This window comes from Pinus tabuliformis, chromosome 3_2 (assembly GCF_031772625.1).
Source record: "Pinus tabuliformis cultivar Carrire ecotype Pingquan chromosome 3_2, CPIR1, whole genome shotgun sequence".
Classification (NCBI taxonomy): domain Eukaryota; kingdom Viridiplantae; phylum Streptophyta; class Pinopsida; order Pinales; family Pinaceae; genus Pinus; species Pinus tabuliformis.
The window spans coordinates 311,673,472-311,696,669 of NC_142302.1; positions in this window are offsets into that span (position 1 = coordinate 311,673,472).

Here is a 23,198-nt window from a genome sequence, read left to right on the forward strand (position 1 = left end):
GAAAACCCTTGATGGACCCTGGGAGCAACTTGCACAACACCAAGGCCAGGTTGTAAGAGTTTCTTTGTTTCGTTATTAATACAAACTGGTTTATTTTTCTCAATAGCTTGTGTTAATGAGTTATTTCATGTGTTCCTTGGTCTGCATGTTGAATATATGTTTTATTATATGAAATGCAAGTGCTTGGTAATTGTTTGATTGTTTGTGGTTGCAGGAATTGACTTGAAGGAGGAGCTCATCCGGATCGGCAAGGACGGACTACAACAACAGCGTTTTGGAATAAGGTAAGCCTAAACACTTGTAGTTTTCATGTCTTAAAAGGTATATTTAGAGAAAGATCACTCCATTTTGTCTTGTTTGTCGCTAGAGAGTTTAGACTCCTAGGGAGGTCAGTTGTGTCCGCACAAACGACTAATTCCGTGTGACAAATTGGCTATCTCGAGTCAATTTCAGTTATTTTCAAGACTCGTTAAACTCATGAAAATCCCGAGATTATTTTGCTATCTTTCATTCTCGTAAAACAAACGAAAATGCCGAGTTCTTTCCGTCTTTTCCTGCTCGTAAATTAAATTGAATGTCGGCCATATGAGTACATTTTTATCATTTTTTCGAACTCATTAAAATTTATGAAAAAGTGAAAACCATGAGTACATTTTTATCCCTTTTTCGAACTCATTAAAACTTATGAAAAAGTGAAACCTCAGAGTCATCTTTTAAGCCCTTTTCTGACTCCTAAAACATGAAAAGATTGCCGAGCGTTTCTTTTACACTCGTTAAAATGGAATTAAGAGACGGTCCCCTTATAGCTCTTTTCTGACCGCAAAATCAGGAAAAGATTGCCGGGTTTTTGTCGTTTCAAACTCGATAAGGAAATAAAACGACGTGTCCTTGATCGCTTTTTACTTTTCAGGTCAACGACACTATTATGAAAGTACACCTTGGTCGCAAGATCAAGCGGTTCCCCCAGGTATTATTTTATACTTTTTCGGGCTTGAGGGACACAAATGTACGAAAAAGTTCAACGTGGAGTCTCCTTTAGTTTTTTCAGACTCTCTAAAATTGAAAAACGCCGAGTTTTTCCTATACTGGGCTCGTTAAATTTTTACAGTAAAGGACCTGTTCAATTACAAACAGGAACGAACCACTCCTTCCTAGGGTTCGAATTTAAACTAGGTTGGACTCGTCCGAAGGATGAGCTTATAATCAAGCATATGTTATCCTCCTCAAGCTTGTTAAAAATAAAGAGGTACTTGCCAGAAATGGTGGGGGAAAAGAGAGAAGAATGAACCTGTTTGTCACCTTTTGTCTCAAAAGAAACTTTATTACCGCTCTTGAACACGACACTTTTTATTCACCTGGGTTGGGAAATCTTTTACCTCACAGTTGACCAAACCACTTTGAAAGTCTTTAACCGGGTTCCGGGAATTAACTTTGAGTTATTTGTTACCAAGCCATCTGTCGTGTCGTTATGTGTTCAAGAGGTCTGCAAAAAAAACTTTCATCTGCAAAATACTTGTCATCCATTTGACCATCCCTGAGTCAGTCCTTACAGCAACATTTCTTCAACTTGAACAATGATTTCGTGTTGTGGGCTTGCCTGCAACGGGTCGCTTTCTATCGACATCGACACATTATCTAGAAAGATGACTTACGAATCGACAGTACCTTGAAATCTGCATGCATCAATGGCAGGTTTCTCGCCTTTGACGTCAGTTTACATCATTGACTTTCGATCAAAGGATTCCGTGAAGTGTTCGACATCAAAACATCTATTCACATTTCACGGGTTGTGCTTGGTACTTTGAGAACCATTGACATTACTGGTGGTCTCTCTCATGCTTGTTAACAGTTTACATCATCGACTGGTAATCAAGTGGTTTCTAACATGTTCGACATCGAATCATTTAATCACATGCTTAGAATCGTACCAATTCGGGAAGTAGAAGTGAAGACCCTGGATCTAGTTTCTACCATCCAGGCTGCGAGGAGTTTTGTATTCATTATCTATGTAGACTAATCATAAACAGATGGCTGCGTCCATACTGTGTCTACAAAAGTCTATAAAATGATGTACTGCAAGATCATTCCTGTATCAGAATAGTTAGTCCATTAGTTAAAGTTTTAAATCTGAGTATGGGAATGCCTACCTCAGTGATGATATAATCTTATCCATGTATTTTGTGTTGAAAATTGCAGGTTCCAACCAGGCCATCCACAAGACAATCCTTGAAATGATAAAGCTCTTCACCCTTCCTAGAATTACAAAACCCTACTCTATTCTAGGCTTCGCACTTTAGGGGGCAATCTGTTACACTAAAAAATGTCACCTTGACTACTTACAGTTAGTATGACTCAAATCAACAGTCATGCTACCCTCTTAGGCAAGTCTCATGCCTCTGTTATCCATCTCAAACTCAAAGAAGAGAGAAAGTCTTGTAAAAACTATGTTTATCTCTGGGGTCGCAGGTTCTCTCTAGCCTTACCTGCGGGGACGCTGACCATGTTCACAAAATCTACGTCCATGGACGCTCTGTATGTTAAGGGACAGGTGCGTCCCTCTGTAAAAGGAAAAATGCGCGAGTTTTATCTTGAAAAAGTTACATGTGGTTACTTCTAGAACATTCTAGAGGTCGGTTTGATGAAATGGATGCGCCTCCAGTTGGTTCATGTATCTCTATTAAGAGGCAGCTTATCCCATCAATAAGGGAGCTATCCCACCCATAGAGGGGGATGATCCCATTGATAGTGGACCTGAATAACCTCTTTATAGCACTATAAATAAAGGCATTGAGCCAGAAGGAGGAGAGGTTGGAGCTATACATTTTCTTTGGGTAAATGCTGCAGGATTTAGGTCTTCCATTAGAGCCTTTGTGAGGAGAGATTGTCTTCACTTGATTCTACTTGGGAGAGGGTGAGCTTTGTCAAAGTAGAGGAAAACCCTTGATGGACCCTGGGAGCAACTTGCACAACACCAAGGCCAGGTTGTAAGAGTTTCTTTGTTTCGTTATTAATACAAACTGGTTTATTTTTCTCAATAGCTTGTGTTAATGAGTTATTTCATGTGTTCCTTGGTCTGCATGTTGAATATATGTTTTATTATATGAAATGCAAGTGCTTGGTAATTGTTTGATTGTTTGTGGTTGCAGGAATTGACTTGAAGGAGGAGCTCATCCGGATCGGCAAGGACGGACTACAACAACAGCGTTTTGGAATAAGGTAAGCCTAAACACTTGTAGTTTTCATGTCTTAAAAGGTATATTTAGAGAAAGATCACTCCATTTTGTCTTGTTTGTCGCTAGAGAGTTTAGACTCCTAGGGAGGTCAGTTGTGTCCGCACAAACGACTAATTCCGTGTGACAAATTGGCTATCTCGAGTCAATTTCAGTTATTTTCAAGACTCGTTAAACTCATGAAAATCCCGAGATTATTTTGCTATCTTTCATTCTCGTAAAACAAACGAAAATGCCGAGTTCTTTCCGTCTTTTCCTGCTCGTAAATTAAATTGAATGTCGGCCATATGAGTACATTTTTATCATTTTTTCGAACTCATTAAAATTTATGAAAAAGTGAAAACCATGAGTACATTTTTATCCCTTTTTCGAACTCATTAAAACTTATGAAAAAGTGAAACCTCAGAGTCATCTTTTAAGCCCTTTTCTGACTCCTAAAACATGAAAAGATTGCCGAGCGTTTCTTTTACACTCGTTAAAATGGAATTAAGAGACGGTCCCCTTATAGCTCTTTTCTGACCGCAAAATCAGGAAAAGATTGCCGGGTTTTTGTCGTTTCAAACTCGATAAGGAAATAAAACGACGTGTCCTTGATCGCTTTTTACTTTTCAGGTCAACGACACTATTATGAAAGTACACCTTGGTCGCAAGATCAAGCGGTTCCCCCAGGTATTATTTTATACTTTTTCGGGCTTGAGGGACACAAATGTACGAAAAAGTTCAACGTGGAGTCTCCTTTAATTTTTTCAGACTCTCTAAAATTGAAAAACGCCGAGTTTTTCCTATACTGGGCTCGTTAAATTTTTACAGTAAAGGACCTGTTCAATTACAAATAGGAACGAACCACTCCTTCCTAGGGTTCGAATTTAAACTAGGTTGGACTCGTCCGAAGGATGAGCTTATAATCAAGCATATGTTATCCTCCTCAAGCTTGTTAAAAATAAAGAGGTACTTGCCAGAAATGGTGGGGGAAAAGAGAGAAGAATGAACCTGTTTGTCACCTTTTGTCTCAAAAGAAACTTTATTACCGCTCTTGAACACGACACTTTTTATTCACCTGGGTTGGGAAATCTTTTACCTCACAGTTGACCAAACCACTTTGAAAGTCTTTAACCGGGTTCCGGGAATTAACTTTGAGTTATTTGTTACCAAGCCATCTGTCGTGTCGTTATGTGTTCAAGAGGTCTGCAAAAAAAACTTTCATCTGCAAAATACTTGTCATCCATTTGACCATCCCTGAGTCAGTCCTTACAGCAACATTTCTTCAACTTGAACAATGATTTCGTGTTGTGGGCTTGCCTGCAACGGGTCGCTTTCTATCGACATCGACACATTATCTAGAAAGATGACTTACGAATCGACAGTACCTTGAAATCTGCATGCATCAATGGCAGGTTTCTCGCCTTTGACGTCAGTTTACATCATTGACTTTCGATCAAAGGATTCCATGAAGTGTTCGACATCAAAACATCTATTCACATTTCACGGGTTGTGCTTGGTACTTTGAGAACCATTAACATTACTGGTGGTCTCTCTCATGCTTGTTAACAGTTTACATCATCGACTGGTAATCAAGTGGTTTCTAACATGTTCGACATCGAATCATTTAATCACATGCTTAGAATCGTACCAATTCGGGAAGTAGAAGTGAAGACCCTGGATCTAGTTTCTACCATCCAGGCTGCGAGGAGTTTTGTATTCATTATCTATGTAGACTAATCATAAACAGATGGCTGCGTCCATACTGTGTCTACAAAAGTCTATAAAATGATGTACTGCAAGATCATTCCTGTATCAGAATAGTTAGTCCATTAGTTAAAGTTTTAAATCTGAGTATGGGAATGCCTACCTCAGTGATGATATAATCTTATCCATGTATTTTGTGTTGAAAATTGCAGGTTCCAACCAGGCCATCCACAAGACAATCCTTGAAATGATAAAGCGCTTCACCCTTCGTAGAATTACAAAACCCTACTCTATTCTAGGCTTCGCACTTTAGGGGGCAATCTGTTACACTAAAAAATGTCACCTTGACTACTTACAGTTAGTATGGCTCAAATCAACAGTCATGCTACCCTCTTAGGCAAGTCTCATGCCTCTGTTATCCATCTCAAACTCAAAGAAGAGAGAAAGTCTTGTAAAAACTATGTTTATCTCTGGGGTCGCAGGTTCTCTCTAGCCTTACCTGCGGGGACGCTGACCATGTTCACAAAATCTGCGTCCATGGACGCTCTGTATGTTAAGGGACAGGTGCGTCCCTCTGTACAAGGCAAAATGCGCGAGTTTTATCTTGAAAAAGTTACTTGTGGTTACTTCTAGAACATTCTAGAGGTCGGTTTGATGAAATGGATGCGCCTCCAGTTGGTTCATGTATCTCTATTAAGAGGCAGCTTATCCCATCAATAAGGGAGCTATCCCACCCATAGAGGGGGATGATCCCATTGATAGTGGACCTGAATAACCTCTTTACAGCACTATAAATAAAGGCATTGAGCCAGAAGGAGGAGAGGTTGGAGCTATACATTTTCTTTGGGTAAATGCTGCAGGATTTAGGTCTTCCATTAGAGCCTTTGTGAGGAGAGATTGTCTTCACTTGATTCTACTTGGGAGAGGGTGAGCTTTGTCAAAGTAGAGGAAAACCCTTGATGGACCCTGGGAGGAACTTGCACAACACCAAGGCCAGGTTGTAAGAGTTTCTTTGTTTCGTTATTAATACAAACTGGTTTATTTTTCTCAATAGCTTGTGTTAATGAGTTATTTCATGTGTTCCTTGGTCTGCATGTTGAATATATGTTTTATTATATGAAATGCAAGTGCTTGGTAATTGTTTGATTGTTTGTGGTTGCAGGAATTGACTTGAAGGAGGAGCTCATCCGGATCGGCAAGGACGGACTACAACAACAGCGTTTTGGAATAAGGTAAGCCTAAACACTTGTAGTTTTCATGTCTTAAAAGGTATATTTAGAGAAAGATCACTCCATTTTGTCTTGTTTGTCGCTAGAGAGTTTAGACTCCTAGGGAGGTCAGTTGTGTCCGCACAAACGACTAATTCCGTGTGACAATGGGAAGTGTGTTGGACATGTATACATATCCTTTTCATATGTGTTCTTCATGCTTGTCGTCTATGTGCTCGTTGTGTATGCATGGTGTTTTTCATGGTTGCATTTGTGTCGCCATGTGAAAGGTTATGGTTTCGTTGTTGAATGTAGCTGTCATGCATGTATGTCAGTTATGTGTGTTAGTGGTTATATGTTGTTATACATACATTGGCATGGTGATAGTTGTCATGATTGAGATCATGGTATGCAGTGAGTATGGCCATGCATTGATAACTAGATAATGGTTCAAATGATGTTTATATATTGATATCCTTATGATTATACATGTATTGTGCTAATTTGGTCGATATTACAGACAAGATATCCTGCCTTGAACTATACTGCGGTATGTTGATTATGTTATGTTTTGGTTTAAGCTCACATGGTATGCTTGCAAGAAGAATATCAAATATGACTATCAAGATGGTAGATTACAGTTCACAATTCTATTCCTATGGATTTGATGAGAAACATGGTGTCGGGCACTCTTCTAATATAGAAGACACATTGAGAAGCTTGAAAGCAGAAATAGGAAGTTGCAAGGAAGATAATGACAAAATCATGCAAGCACATGAGAAACAAGTAGGAGTTAATGCAGTAATCCTTTAGCTTTTTTCATAATTACAGATATATCGACCACTTAGGATCAACCATGGGTAGGAGGAAATAACTAATGGGGACTATGGTTGTAGATCTCATGGTGCCCACAGGTCCGATAGGGATGACACGATACAAGATGGAAAGCTCTTAGATACTCAATATAGGAGAGGTGATGGATAGAGGTTCTATTTTAGTTCTGGTTCTGAGAGGAACTATGATCGTCACTGTTATCATCCTTATAGGAGGAGTGATAGGGGGCATTTTTCAAATGAGTTCAAGAAAGTGCAGCCACCTACCTTTGATGGATATTTGAAGAAGTCGGAGGGTAGAAAAGCATGGCTACTTGGGATGAAGAAATTATTTTATTTGCATGAATAAATAGAGAATATAAAGGCTATAATACCTATCCTCAGCCTCAAAGGGAAAGTAAATATTTGTTGGGAAGATGTGAAGTGGCTTAGTGACATCAAAATAGAAGATTTAAGTTGGCATGAATTCATCATACCTTTTAGGAAGAAGTACTTGTCAGAGAGGTACTATGACATCAAAGCTAAGGAATTCTATGAGCTAAAGATGGGATCAATGTCAAATAAGGAGTACATAACTAATTTCTTGTTGGGATAGGGTCCCCAGGGTCAACTTTTGGCTAATTTAACCAATTTTGAGAAGAATTTTTTAAAGAATGTAAAGTCTCTATGAAATGTGGAAGTGGAGCGCATAGATAAGTAGGAGTCAAAAGGGATTTAGCCCCTTGCTTAGGTAATTGATATTTTGGTTTTGAGACTCACCCATAGGCTGCGGGCCATGGTATTATATAAAAAATGTTATATATATTTGAGTCATAGTGAGTCTAGAGAGGATAACGAAGATAGAAAATTAATGTTTTGTGCAAGTTATAAGGCAGGAAAGCTCTATTTCCTATACTTAGGCGAAAGGGGAAGGCTCCTGCGGCTGATTGCACAGAGACCTTGGCAAATTCGTAGCTGAGTGTGCGGGCCCCTACAGATGGGTGCACAGGCTGGAAGACTCTGTAAATTGAATGTTGAACCTAATAAAGGCTACTTTTGGAACACATATCCTGCCTTTGTGTTTTGTTCTTAATTATATCGAAGTCATGCATTATGGCTTAATGATCTATTTTCTGTGGAATGAGGTATAATTGTTGGGCAAACCTATTGAATATTTAATATCTATTCTTGAACTAAGTAATAATATTTTTTCATGAATGTAATGGTTAAATTTGTTATGATTTCTGTTGAATCGGGTAGGTCTACGCAAAGGCAGGTCTAGGGTTATTATTTAGTGCATGAAGGTGGATAGTCTGCTTCCTTTAGTTCTACAAATTTTGATCGTAGACCTTTGTGAAGCTCTAAGAGCTGTTTTCTTAGAGTTGCAGTTGCAGATCATAGAAATATACAGATCTGCGCAAAGGCAAATATTAGCTACAAGGGCTTCAGATTACTCATCGCACAGTCTCTGGATGCATAAACCTGGTTCTAGAATCCCCCAATATTTCTTTCTGTGAGATTGTAGTCTATGCTATGTAGGTTTCTTCTGAAAGGACCAGCAGTTAGGGTTTTGTTGGTTGGTGCAAACCACTCTGAACCTAGGTTAGGCCCCCTTATGCCAACAAATTGTTCTGTTGCCTGAAATAGGATCTATCTAAGAGATGTGTGATAAATAGTTTCCTATGAAGAAAGAGATTAAAAAGTGGATTTCTCGAAATGTGCATGCATTTGTGGCTCAAGAGAACATTAGCCCTAAATTATCCGAGCAGTGGTTGAAGATATTTTTGTACACAAACGAAACTGACGCGTTCTTCTATTTCTTCCGTGATGAAATACATGAGTGGTTATCTAAATTGGCCAATAGTTAAGGGATGTGGAGGATTGACAGCCCTATAGCATGGACTCCTGAACTGGTGCAACATTTAGAGGCATCAACAAGTAATGTCACATGGGCTGTGAATCATTGGATTGATCACACACTAGGAATTTTTGTGACTTATTTCGCAATCAATAGAAATATCATTTATAGCGAAGCGGAACGAATGCTCTTTAAGGGACTGCGAGGTAAGTATTTGAAATCATTAAAGACTTGGATTAAAATGCTATTATGTAAAAATAGGATTATGCACTTACCTTGACATTTGGGGCTATGCGAAGTGGGAGATTCTTTAAAAGAAACGAAGAATGAAGCTCAGAGTACAGTCTTCTCATTGAACCCCCTTCAAGTGATGATGAAGGGACGGTGTTGACTACGTCATGAAGTGTAGTTCAGTTAATTACACAAGGTATCTAAAGGATACCTCATCCTTCGACTCCACCTCCAACTCCACCTCCACCTCATACGCCTACACTGTCACTTCCTCCACCTCCATTACCACCATTCAACATGGCGAACATGATGAAGATGTCGATTTTTAAAGGAGTAGGAGCAAATATCTTAAATAGTTCTGGTTTGTCACATGAGTTGTATGGACAACACAACATATTATGGATGATAGCGTTAAGAAAGCGCAGTTGGTCACAACCTTATAGGATCGACCATTAACATGGTATTTCAAGTATTGCACTGATAACCCCACTGCAATGTTGGCAGAGACCTAGCAGGATCTAAACAAGGAGTTTAGAAATCCTAAGTCAGAGGCACAGTCAGTGACTGAGTTCAAAGAAATTTGTCAAAATGTAGATGAGACACCTTGGGATTTATATCAAAGGTTTAAAAGCCTAATCAGGAAACCCAATATGGTGATTACATATTCCCAACTCATGACTGGTATATACCATTGCTCCTACTGCACTTAACAGTGCCTTTGTCACAATAAAAGATAGCAACACAACTGGAAGCTTTGGAAATTGCGATGAGGTTGGATGATTCACCCATATAGGATATGAACCTTGGAGTGCAACAGATTCACTCACAGCTGGAAATCCTGCACTTGGAGTTGCAGAGCTTGAGAAAAGGAAAGGAAGCCCAACCAAAGGTGCATGTTGAAGTTTGGTGTTTGAAGTGCAAGAGCCATGAACACGATAAGGACCCTTTCCCAGTTTATAAGAACTATATTATGGGGTGAGGACCTGTTCCCCTGAAACCAAAGAATAATGTTGGGCTAAGCACACGAGCTGCATTTTGGTACGCTAACTATTAGGTTACAAGATAACACACAACTGATAATTTCCATTTACTACAGAAGTTTGTACAAACCCCTCAACAATTGTTTTGCAATTTTTCTAAATTTGTGGGACATGATCAACGCCATTGTAGGAGTTATGATCTAATGATGGATAGAACCCCTACCTCTTAAATTCAGGTAGAAAACTAGCCTTAGAATCAGGGCACAAGAGCAACGCGTGGGGGATTCCAAGGCCGAGGACAAGGAATAGGGGGCGGAACTGGTCGAGGATGAAGACAAGTAATTTTCTATAACTGTGGTGAAGCAGGGTACTTCATATGAGATTGCACAAACCCTACGCATCCATCATGTCGGTATTGTCAATAGTTTGACCATGTGATAGAAGAATGTCCAGTCCTTATGGAGAAGATGCAAGAAAATAAGGCGCAACCTTAACAGCCTATGCAAAACATCCATATGATGAGGGTAGAGCCCCATGAAGAAGATCAGAGCATAAATATAGTAACAAGAAGTGGTATGGAAACTGGTGTAGATAAAGGCAAGAAGCCCGAGGATGATGGGTGGGTGTGCAAGGCTACTAAGAAGGAAATAGACTTTGATCTTAATCATGCTAAAAAGACCTTCATCGAAGAAAAGAAGAACTTTGTTGAGGCCTCCGCGTTAGGAGGCCAGGAGAAGATTTCTATGACCAGTACGACACAAGAGGTAGATCCTTAGGTACTAGCTACTTTTTTGAAGACCTGTATGAATTTACTGCGCGATAAGAAAGTGGTAAAATGGTTGCAAGAGTTAATCGAAAAGTGCGCAAATAAAGAAAATACACCTGCTAAATAGTGCACCATGAGGAAAATTGGTAAGCATAAGAAGCGCACAAGGTGCAAGATGAGGCTGACTGCACAGATAGGAAAATATGAAATGGAACAGGTAATCTTGGATCTAGGATCTGATGCAAACATCCTACCTATGTATACATGGGAAAGGATGGGGAGACATGTGCTACAATGGTATCCTATTCAGCTGCGCATGGAAAATCAACAGAATATTATTCTGATGAGGCGCTTATATGGTGTAATAGTGGACATTGATGGTGCACGTGCGTTGGTTGAATTTGAGGTTATTGAAATAGTGGATGATAGTAACCCATACCCCGCAATACTAGGAATTGACTTGGATTTTGATATGGATGTGGTAATCCATTTAAAGAAGCGGAAGATGACATTTGAAAGGAAGTCGCTCAAGGTTGTAGTACCACTAGACCCTACCGAAGGAGAGCGCTATACTAAACCTGTTTGTAACTTTGTGGAAAGTGATGATGATTTGGATCAGATATACAAGATCACAACATGAGATGAATATTGGATCAATCCTATAGCTGATGGATGAATTGTGTGGGATAGGGATATATCTTACACCTTAAATTCAGATGAAGAGCTTGAGCATTGGCAGAATCAGTTGCAGAAGTATCTACACTCTATTGCAATATGATCACCAAATCACTGTGGTATGTCTTGAATGAGGTAAGGAAGTTTCTGCATTGTGATGGTTTGACTAATGTGGATATATTTTTAGATGAATTTGAAAGGGAAGTACTGAAGGAACATTGCTTCCAAGCACTGGAGTTGGCGTTGTGTGCTACGCTTTCCCATTGGTGGGGTACGCATAAGGAGAGCTTCACTGGATGGAAGGAATATAGAAGAATGATGAAATTAAGGCTTGTGTATGCTAATACTCAGATGATAGAAAAATACAGAGGGAAGGATGATCTACATGATCATTTGGCATGATGGACTAAGGCCTGGGGAACATAGCCACAACTAGAATGGGTGCATATTTTCTTTCATACCTTACATACAATTTCAATGAACTGGTATTTTGAGACAGAGCTTCGCCATGGTACAACTGAATGGTACATCTTAAGGGAGAGTTCCTTATTAACTTTCAGCTTTGAGGATGAGTTTGAGTGCATTGATGAAGCGCTCTAGGAGATAAAAGTAGCTATATTCAGAACACCTAAGGAAACGATAGAATGGGCTCAGCTGGATTGGAGTACACAGTTGCGCCATTCCCTGGAGTGTTACAATGTGACTGCTGAAGAGGAAAAAGAAGACACATGGAATATTAACATTCCAGAGACAGGAGGACAACGCCAAGTTGAGGGACTAAAAGCTGCGAACCCAAATATATCAGAACCTTTGAAGACTAGACAAGTAAATATTAGATCTGAAGTAGAACCTATGTTCGCAAAGATAGGAGACTTTTGGGACAAAGATACAACTGATAAGGTAGCTGAACTACTGCACGAATACCAGGATATATTCCCAACAAATTTTTCATATTTGAAGGGGATTGTCGGCAATTTAGGTGTTATGAAGATTATGTTGAAACTAGATGCAAAGCCCGTTAAGCAAAGACTTTATCAGCAAAATCCAAAGTACAAAGAAAAGGTGCACCAAGAACTGCATAAAACATTGGATGTCGGTATTATTTAACTAGTAGAGTAATATGATTGGGTAAGTCCGATGGTGGTCCAAGAGAATAAACAGAAAGACGAAATTCGAATATGCATAGACCTAAGAAAAGTTAATGATGCATGCGTGCACAATCCATTTTCGACACCATTTACAGATGACTTATTAGAGAATGTTGGTGGACATGAGGCATATTCATTTACTAATGGATTTTCAAGATATCATCAAATAAAGATCATGTCGAAAGATCTAAGCAAGACAACCTTCATGATGCAGTGGGATTGCTTTCAAGATACAATAATTCCATTCAGATTGAAGAATGCGCCTGCAATTTTTTCCTGAGTAGTAATCGCTGTGTTCAAGGAATTTATCCACACATTTTTGGAGGTTTATTTTGAAGATTGGACTTTGTTTGGATTGGTGAAGCACCATGTTGTGAGTCTACACCTTATGTTGGATACCTATCGAAGGTATTAGATCGTGCTAAATTTTCAAGAAGTTCTTATTCTTTGTGCCCTTTGGAATTTTTCTCGGCCATGTCGTATGTAAGTAGGGATTGATGGTGGACCCTATGAAGATCATTGTGATTGTGAATTTGGAAGCTCCTAGGAATGTAAAATAGTTGCATGTGACATTGGGGAACACTGGATATTATAGAAAGTTTATCAAGGCATATGCTCAGATAACGCACCGATGGAAAAATTATTGAAGAAAGATGCGATGTTTTCTTGGGATGAAGACTATCAACACAGTTTGGATGTCTTGAAGGAAAATATGGTCACTGTGCCTATTTTGGTGTTTCCAGACTGGAAGAAAGAGTTCCATGTACATGTAGATGCCTCTTGCATTGCTCTAGGAGAAGTATTAACACATGCATGAGAAGGAGAAATTGATCATTTGATAGCCTTCATGAGTAGAAATTTATCCAAGGCTGAGAAGAATTATTCCACTACAAAGTGTGAAGGGTTGGTGATGGTATACACGCTACAAAAGTTTCGACATTATTTATTGGGTGGACACTTTAAAATATATATGGATCACTCCATGCTAAATTACCTTTTCAATAAGCCTGTGTTGGGGGGGAAGATCTACCGATGGTTACTGTTGTTCCAAGAATATGACTTTGAAGTTATTGTGAATCCTGGAAGGTTGAATCTAGGACCAGACCATCTGTCAACAATTGAAATGGTCGAAGAACCAAATAGCTTGGAGGAAGGATTGCGGATGCGTAGCTCTTTGCGATGCACGTCATGGATGACCATTTTGTTCATATAATTCAGTTTTTAATTAGGGGTATAGCTCTAGAAGGATATTCCACTTAGTAGAAGAAGGAACTAGTAGTCCACTCTGCATATTTTTCAATGATTGTGGGTCACTTGTATAAGATGGGAACCAATGAAATACTCTGAAGGTATGTTCTAGAATTTGAATGAGCTAGTATCGTCACCGAAGCACATGCTTGAGGAGTAGGAGGACACTGTGTAGTAAAAACGACCACGTGGAAGATTTTGCGTGTTGGGTTATGGTGGCCAACATTACATAGGGATTCTAAGGCATATTGCAAGGTGTGCAATGCTTGCCAAAGGATGGGAAAGCCTTCACGGAGAGACAAATCGCCTTTAAACCCTCAGGTCTTGTTGCAGGTATTTGATAAATGGGCCAATTATTTCATAGGTCCAATACAACCACCAGGTAAGAAGATGGGCGAGGGGTATATTATTACTGCAATACAGTATTTAACTAGATGGGTGAAAGTGCAGCCAGTGAAGGATTTTACAGTTGCCATTGCTGCAGATTTTTTGTTTGAATATGTTTTAACACGGTTTGGATTCCATAAGGTGTTGATGAGTGATAGGGGTACACATTTTTTGAATGAAATGATCAACGCGATGCTTTTAGAATTCCAGGTGTATCATCAAAAGAGCGCATCTTATCACCCACAAGCGGATGGAATGATGGAACAACTTAAAAATATCATGGAGAATGCGTTGACGAAGGTTTGCAGAGTGTAGAGAAATGGCTAGGATATGCGTGTACCAGAGTATTATGGGCATACATGACGACCTGCAAGAAGTTGACAGACCAAACACCATTTAGGTCGATCTATTGGATTGAAGCAATAATTCCTATGGAGTATATTGTGCCAAGTGTATGTATTGTAGTGTTGATAGAGATGGCGGATTGCGAGACCTTGGAGGAACGGTTTGCGCAGTTGATGGAGCTAGAAGAGGATTGCTTTCTTGCAGGATTTCACCAGCAAGTATAAAAAGCATGTGAAAAAGCATGGCATGATAGGAATATTATGCTGTGCACTTTTAAGATAGATGATCTAGTGCTGCTATATGATAGCAAGTTCACAAAATTTCTAGGGAAATTTCAAATGAATTGTTTGGGGCCATATGTTGTTAAGGAGACCACGGATGGTGGTGCAGTTCAGCTCGCAAAGCTGAATGGGGAACCATTCCCCGGGAAAGAGAATGGAAGTATGATGAAGTTGTATAGAAGGGATCTTGCCCCTCTGCAATGACTAGATGGTAGTAGGGCAATCTTAGTAACCCAGGTAGCTAGAAGGGATTATGGGACTATAAACTACATTCTGCGAAGAAGAGAAAAACGTAGTAGGGAGGTTGCATGACTAAATACAGGAGTGCGACAGGTGAAGCTGCACTGGATAAGCTGTGCCATGGAGGATGGTACCGCACAGATGGGTCCAAAAGTACTCATTGGAGTTACTTTTCACGATTTGATGGAAAAAATTTGTTAAGAGGAGTGGGTAGGTGCCATTTATGGATAAAATATTTTGAGATTTTTCGCTAAATACACATTTATGATCATAAATTGAAGGGAACAGTTGGATTTGAATTCAAAACCTCTTATAAATTGGATAGGTTGGTCCACCGAAGAACACTTTGCATTCTGAGAATTGTCTATGAGCCTTGTTGTTTTAAGTATATGAGTTGACAACTTTCGGAGGATTTAGCTTCAAGCCCATTGTTTACAACCTTACATTAGTGGAACCAAAACATCATCCTTGCCAAAATGTCCGCACTAGTTAGTTTTGAAGCCATTATTTCTCAAGCAAAGGGCCCTGAGGTTGTATCTATGGAAGTTGTGCCCATTGTGCCTATGGAGCCAAGGTCGCCTAGGCTGAAGAAATTGGCTAAAAAGAAAAGAAGAAGAAACCTATACTGGTAAGACATTCACTGAGGAAGAACATGAAGGTTCGGTAGGAGAAGAAGAAGGATAAGTAGCTAGAGAAAATTGTGGACCTGAAGGAAGAATAATTCCATGTAGTGGAGGACTTGGATGCTGAGGAGGGTGAGCCTATCACATGGCTCCTAGATTATATCCCTCCACCAAAAGGGAAGACAAAAGTAACCAAAGACCCTGATTCTCAAAAATTTATGGTCTCAACACCCCTGTTACTAGAACAGGTCGAATTTGAAGGTGTGGTATTAACGTGCATTCCAGTGCTGAAGATGGACGATTGGGATCTCATGGAAAATGAGAGATTCCCTCATTTGGCTACTCAAAAACACATGAATAAGATCTATTACAAAGAAACTGGTGTTACGCGACTGAAACCGATGAAATGGGTCAGAGGTGTTGAGCAGGTCAACTTCTTGCAGATGCTTTGTGTACCACATTTTCACAGGTCCATTATCAACACTGTGTGTGTGAGCCAGCTACTTGCATTGGTGCATGATGTGTTCTTATGGCTTGGAGAACCCATCCCTATCACAGATATGCTCATCCATCGGATTAAGAAGTTTCCCTATAAAGGGGTGGACCTTGCCAAGGAGTTTATAGGGAAAAGTGGAGAAAAGGAGCTGGCAGATAAGATGAAAGCTAAATTTTGTTTAGTCAAGAATTCATGCAGATATTCTATCTGCTCCATTTAGGACCAGGCGGTGCGGTTTGATGCCCAAATATTAGCAGGGAAAATTATGAGGAAATGTCATGTGGACAAAGTTTCGGTGTCGGTACTGTTGTTGACTGCCTAGTGTGTGATGTGAGTACAATATAACTGGGTGCAGTATTTATGCAAGGAATTCCTTGCAAACTGCTGTGAAGCATAATAGGAAAGTAAGCCCTTTCATTATGAGTGGCTCTTATTGCTCATTGTCTTTGTACCATGGTGATTGGCAGAGGATAGTCAGTTTCCTCTGCTGGCAGAAGAGTTACTAGAGGCAATGAAGTTTGCTTCGCTATGGTTGACAAAGGATCTGTAGAGGATCAAAGAATCAAATATTTTCTAGATATTAGTGGAAATGGATGTTTGAACAGTAATCAATCAGCGACCAAGGTTGTCTCCAACCTTGTTTGAGTAGTTGAGGGCCTCCACAGTGTTCAAGGTCGATTCCCATAACGTATCAATCAGGGTGAGAAGGGACCCTAAACATATATGGAATAAGATTCCATACTTAGTCTCAGAGATAGATGTGCAGGAGATTGTAGGTAGTTGGCTAGCAGAGTGGCGCGAACACATAGACGTTGGTGCAGGTACAAGTAAAGGTGGAGAAAGCTCTGTTGCACAGATGATCGCTACAGAAAAGCGAAAAGAAGTAGCACAGAAAGTAGCATGAGATTTGGCTAAGCAGAAAAGGAAAGAAGTTGCTGATAAGGCAACTATGGAAAAACAACGCATTGTGAAAGAGCGTGTCGAGACAGAGCGCACCGAGACAAAGTAAGTCGAAGCATCGACTTCCCAACATACTACAGAGTAGGAACTGTCAGAACACGGTGGAGATGGAGGAGAGGCATAAAGAAATCCCTTCACATTGAGGAAGCGTAGTAAGGAGACAACTGTCAGGCCAAGGAATAAACACAAATCAGATAAACAAGCATGTATTGACCCAATGATCCTCACAGAAGGGGATCTAAATGAAATCAGAGACAAAGTCAGAGAAACCACAATAGAGTTGTGGTAGAAATTTGAATAGGAGTACATGCAGACACTAGGGACTGTCTAGAAGGATCTACCTGAGCTGCAGATCAAAACAAGCTAAATTCAAGTGTTTGGGATGCAAGCAAGCCTAGCGCAAGGGAGCGAAAAAGTAGTAGAGATGGAATGGACTCTGTAACTCAGAGTCATACCATTACTAGAAGGATCAGTCTCTGTGGAATCAAAGGAAGCCAACACTCTGTTGATCACAGTCAAAGACATTGGGGTGAACTTACCCACGTTGTTGCTTCAGACTCTCCATGCACTGCATCAGGGGGTCTCAGATGAGCTTATGATCAGAGACCAGCACGTGCTTATAGTGATCAGTATATTCAAAGTAAACAACGAGAAGATTTTCATGGAGAAAGCTCAAGATCTGAAAGAAAAGGAATACCTGCAAGCATGAATTCAAAGCCTGGAGAAAATAGTAACACAGGCGTGCCATTCACTTCCAGATTTAAACATTCTCGAAGATGTCACAGCTACAAAAAAATCAGGAAATTGGCTATTGTGATTCACACATCCAAGGTTGAGATCAGCAAAGTCACATTTGACTTCCAGATGAAAATCGTAGAGCCATAGTTGAGATTATAGCCAAATAATCTTCGAAAGGTCTGGGAGCAGTGCAGAGCAGCATTCAGGGAAAGCATGGGCACTTTGGATACAACAGTCACAGCCTTGAATATTGCAGGAAGGCAAATAACTACAATCAAAAATCAAAGAGCTACAGAGGAAAGAGGCCCTTCTCAAAGCCAAAATCCAACCATGGATAGAGGAAGCTTGTCATCTTACTCTGTCAGTTTAGGAGAAGTTAAATACACTTCAACAAACACAGAAAATGATGTGCCTAGCATTCGAAGGCCCAACGATAGAAAAATTGGTAGAGGAAGTGCAGCAGGTCGTGGTACAAGGTTCTCCTGACGTAGCAGCATTGCAGGTCAAGTTCAGTGACCTCTGCAACAAGATCGAGGTGCCAATCGAATGACATGAGGGTAAGTCACCATATTTGCGTTGGGGACATATTGGGACAAGGTCCCCACACTCAATTTTGGGCTAGTTTAACTACTTTTTGAGAAGAATTTTGTAAAGAATGTAATGTCTTCGTGAAATGTGGAAGCATAGTGCGCAGCTAAGTAAGAGTCAAAAGGGCTTTAGCCCCTTGTTTGGGTAATTGATACGTCAGTTTTGAGACTCACCCACAGGCCCAGGTGTTATAGACATTTTTGTGCCTTACAACATTGAGCATGAAATGTCCATAATCTAAGGGATCCAAAGTCCCTAAACATGTTGTTCCTACCCCTAGAGGAACAAGGCTAACAAACCACAGCAATTCACATAAGTTCTCCACCAGAAACTGCTAAAAAACAAGTCAATTCAGGATCAATTTAGTGGCTCCACTAGCTCTCTGCGCTGAATGTCAAAGTCAACACTGGCTACCTGCACTGCAACGCAGGTAGAAGCACTACCATGGTGCGATGAGCGAGAGTTGACAAATGGCAAGTTCATTCCAAGAGGTGTCAAGACCCAAGAAGCTTCCAGAATCTTCCTCAATGACACTTGCCTCAGTGAATTCGACTATGATGAGTAAGAGGCTCTTAATCTCCAAGTGGAAGCAAGAACCTCCAAGTGGAATCAAGAACTGACAGAGGGAGAGGACACTAGTCAGATCTCAAGCTGACTCATCCTCTCTCCAAACATCTATATATGGATCTCTCCTCCATGAGATCTGGAGGCTAGAATTTTGTTATTGCAAAGAATTGTTGTTGGTTTGAGATTGGAATCATTGGGTGCTTAATGCTTTGAAGGGGGTGAAGATAGGAATTCCATTTGCTGGGAAGGAGATGTTGGATTGGAGCCCTCTGGGTTGTATCTCTTCCTGAACCTTGTTATTCATCAATAAAGCTATCTAGGTTTCTCCTATATACTGATGTATCTTTGATGTATGATTGCATTAGTATGTTTAGTTTATTTCTAATCCTGAACTAGTTATGAATATGAATCGTTGTCTTTGTGTAGTGTTCTCTTCTTGTGATCTTGCAGAAACCTCTTGAAGCTGGGCGAGCGAGAAGGCAAGTAGCTGGGAACTCCCAAAGAGAAGAGAAACCGGATCGAGGGACAAACGGAAGACACCGGTTAGTCCATCCATCTCTCTTCATTCTTAATTCATAAAGGAAGAATACTAGAATAGCTGTCTCTGTTTGTTTCTAAGGCACTGTCACACCTTAGGTGGATAGGATCATCCTGCATAGGCATTTTTCCCCACAACAAATTGGCGACTCCGCTGGGGAGATATGTTTAGTCATTTTATTTGTGTTTCTATCATTGTTTGTTTCATAGACTCAACAGCAACAATCGAATTGCATCTGCTATTCTCAGGTGCAAAGTAGAGAGTTGCTGCTTTGATCCAATCACTGGATTTGTCTATGATCTGAACAATGGACTCACAAATGATTTGATGATCCTTTGTGATAGATCTTAGTACCCCCTCAAAGCATCCCTTTGATTGCACCTTGCTTGTTGCTTTTATTTGGCCTGAAACAGTAGATTAATTAGCAAACTGTGACCCAGAACCCAGTGAGAAACTCTCATTTCTCCTTTAGCGCAGACCCTGTGAAGAGGTTCTGCATTTCAACATAGGTCCCGTGAAGGCTACCTGCGCTGAATGTCAAAACCCCTGTGTTGAGGTTGCGCTGAACCAGTTAGGCCTTGTGCAGCTGGGGTTCTCTGCTCTGTTTTGCCTTGTTTTGATCTCTGATTTTTGTAGCCTATAACCAGCATAGGTACCAGTCTGATAACTCCTTTTCTCTGCTTAAATTCCGCCTCCTTTTGTACAAAAAGACTGTGAGTGTTTTTATGTGTTTGTGGCGTCATTTACAGTTTTCCTTTGCATGGGTGAAATAATCATCCTGTAGCCCTTGATTCAAATCTGTTGATTGTGATCTTAGGAGAGAGTTCATTGGCTGTTTACAGTTGATTATACATTTACTTTTGCTTTTGGTTTGAATTTGTCTCTTTTAAGTGTCGAAACAAGTGTTCATTTCGAAAATTGTTAAGTGTTGTAATCTCTTCTACCCTTTCTGATTTCGAAAAAGTAAGCTTGTTTGTATTTGTCATTTAAAAGAAAATTCAAAGTTGTACAAAAAGATTTATTTGTAGGCATCAATACTAAGAAAGCAGAAAACAAACACTTGTATTGTGCATTTGCATCTTGATAGTTTGCATGTTTGATTTAGGAAAAGTGCATTAGAGTGTGCTGATTGCTCTTTGAGAAAAGATGGTGTCTTTCTTTTCCCTTTGTAGCTAGGATTTTCATAAGTTGAAAAGATATAAAGCTTGCTTATCATCTTTAGACTGCATTTAGGAATTGTATCATACATCTCGTCGTGAACCTCAAAAGGCAAACTTCTAAAAAGATCAACCTAAAATAAATTGAATGAACTTAACAACGCTTTGCAACATAACGCACAACATAGAGGTCTAGGCTAGAGACGTGTTCCGGCGTCGTAAAGCCTGGTGACTGTCGATCTCGTTGATGGTGGGTGATTCCTCCTGAGGGACGATAGCGCCAGTACGGATTGTGCTCCCACGTACCGTCGCATATATATTGGGAGACCCCTATAGGCATAAAACCTTTATCCTTACGAAGTCGTGTCGACCGCCCTACTGATCGCAATGCACTGAACACAACATTCAGGAAGATCGACCGCCCGTACCTTAAAAAGTATTCTGCGGTTTTGCGAAAAGTTTGGCACACCCTCTACCTAGAACTCCAGAGCAGTTCCTTTTGGCCTTTTTCAGACTCTATAACGGAAAAATTCCATCCGAGCATTTGTCACTTCGGGCTCGTTAAAACATCGAAGGAGACTAGAGTCATCTTTAGCTTTTTCTCGACTCTTTAAAACTGAAAAAGCAAGTTGTGTCTAAAGCGTCGTTAAAATTTATTTTAAACGGAACAATCACCCCTATTCCTGCGTTGATCTTTAAGTTGAGAAAATGGAGCACACCAACCAAGGAATTCCCCTTGGTGGAAATCCTAGTCCCTTCTCCTCTTGGGGAGATGTTGGTGCGCCTCATATGGCCACATTGTCGCTTCCAGGACTGACAATTGGCTTGCCGGTCTGGCTCTTCTCAACCAATGTCGTTCAGACCACCACTATTCCTGAACAGTCAAATCAACAGTCAGACCAGACCAGAGTTACCCACCAGCCTTCTACTTCATCTAATTCTCCCTCTCCTCCTTCCTCTTCGCTTGACGGAACTAGTAAAACAAAAAACAAAGTTCCTAAGGAGAAGAAGGAAAAGAAGAAGAAAGAGAAGAAGAAGAAGGAGCCAAAATCGACTAGGGGCAAACAGGTGTCGTCTGACAAAAATCCACACACCGCACTAACTAGGCCTAAATCGCCATGTGTCATATGCAAGGGAGACCACTTCCACAGAGATTGTCCCTGCATCCCTCGGATACTAAGGGATTGGTCTCCCCGTTTGCACAATTCAGTGGCATCAACCTCTGATAGCCATGTTGACAGCTCACCGTCAACTAGTGAAAGTAAAGTCACAGGACAGAAAGGGAAAGCTAGATTTCCCTGCAAACTGTGTGAAGGCCACCATGCCATCCACCGTTGTCCCTTCTTAGATGAGGCTAAAAGAGTTTTGGAAGATCGCTCGGTTTTACCAGTGCAACTTCCTCCTAGATATCAAAAACTCCTGCCAAGTCCTTCACCAGTTGAGAACCCGGCTGGCCCGCTCAGATGGTCAGCCGAAGCACCTATCATTGAAGATGAACCGTCTGAATCCATACCTGACGAAAGCTAAAAGGTTGAGGCGGCAGTTGACCCGGTTTTGCCTTCAGAGGTTCTATCTTCGAATGATACCATCACAGAGGAGAATAAAGATGACACCGTCCAAATTCTCTTCATCAACACAGACTCCGATGAACAAGGGGGCAATTTGCCCATTCCTTTATCGCAGGAAGGAACTTCGTCAGAGTCATACCCGGCCGTCTATTCGGTCCCACCACCAAGCAACCTAGTTGTCTCGTTCGACTGGAACCAACTAGGCAGACCCCGTTTGCCAGCAAGCATACCATTCAGAATTATCATTCAAATATACAGAATGGTAATGGCTGGCACTATCATTGATGAGGGGGCATCTGTGAGTATCCTTTCCTCTATTGCTTGGAAAGCGCTTGGTTCGCCAGCGCTTTTTCCTGAAATGAGAAATCTATCAGGCTTTGATAAAGGAACCAGTCGACCTTTAGGGATCCTCCCCAATGTGCCCATAACATTGAAAGGGAAGACCGTTCAAATGAACGTGATGGTCGTTCAAGGACCCTCGGATTATAACCTACTCCTTGGACGAGACTATATATATTGCATGGGAGCCATCGTCTCCTCACTCTTTAGAGTAATGTGTTTTCCGCACGAAGGAAGAGTGGTCAAGCTCGTGGACCAACTTTCTTTTCCCGGATCACGCATCGCAAATAGTCATATACCACTCCTAAATGGTCTCTTCACGCAAGAAATGTCTCAACCCACGGTCCGTCCTCCTGATGAGCACGAGTAATCCAGGAGGATATGACTAGAACCCAGGGGGCATGCGTCCTGGTCTGCTTCGGCAGGAAAACTTTGGGTATAGGGTAGGTTTCCGCGAGAGAATATGACTAGTCCGTACCCTGTCCGTGAGTGGAAGAGGGGTTGTTCTAGAATAAGATTCTTTTGTCAA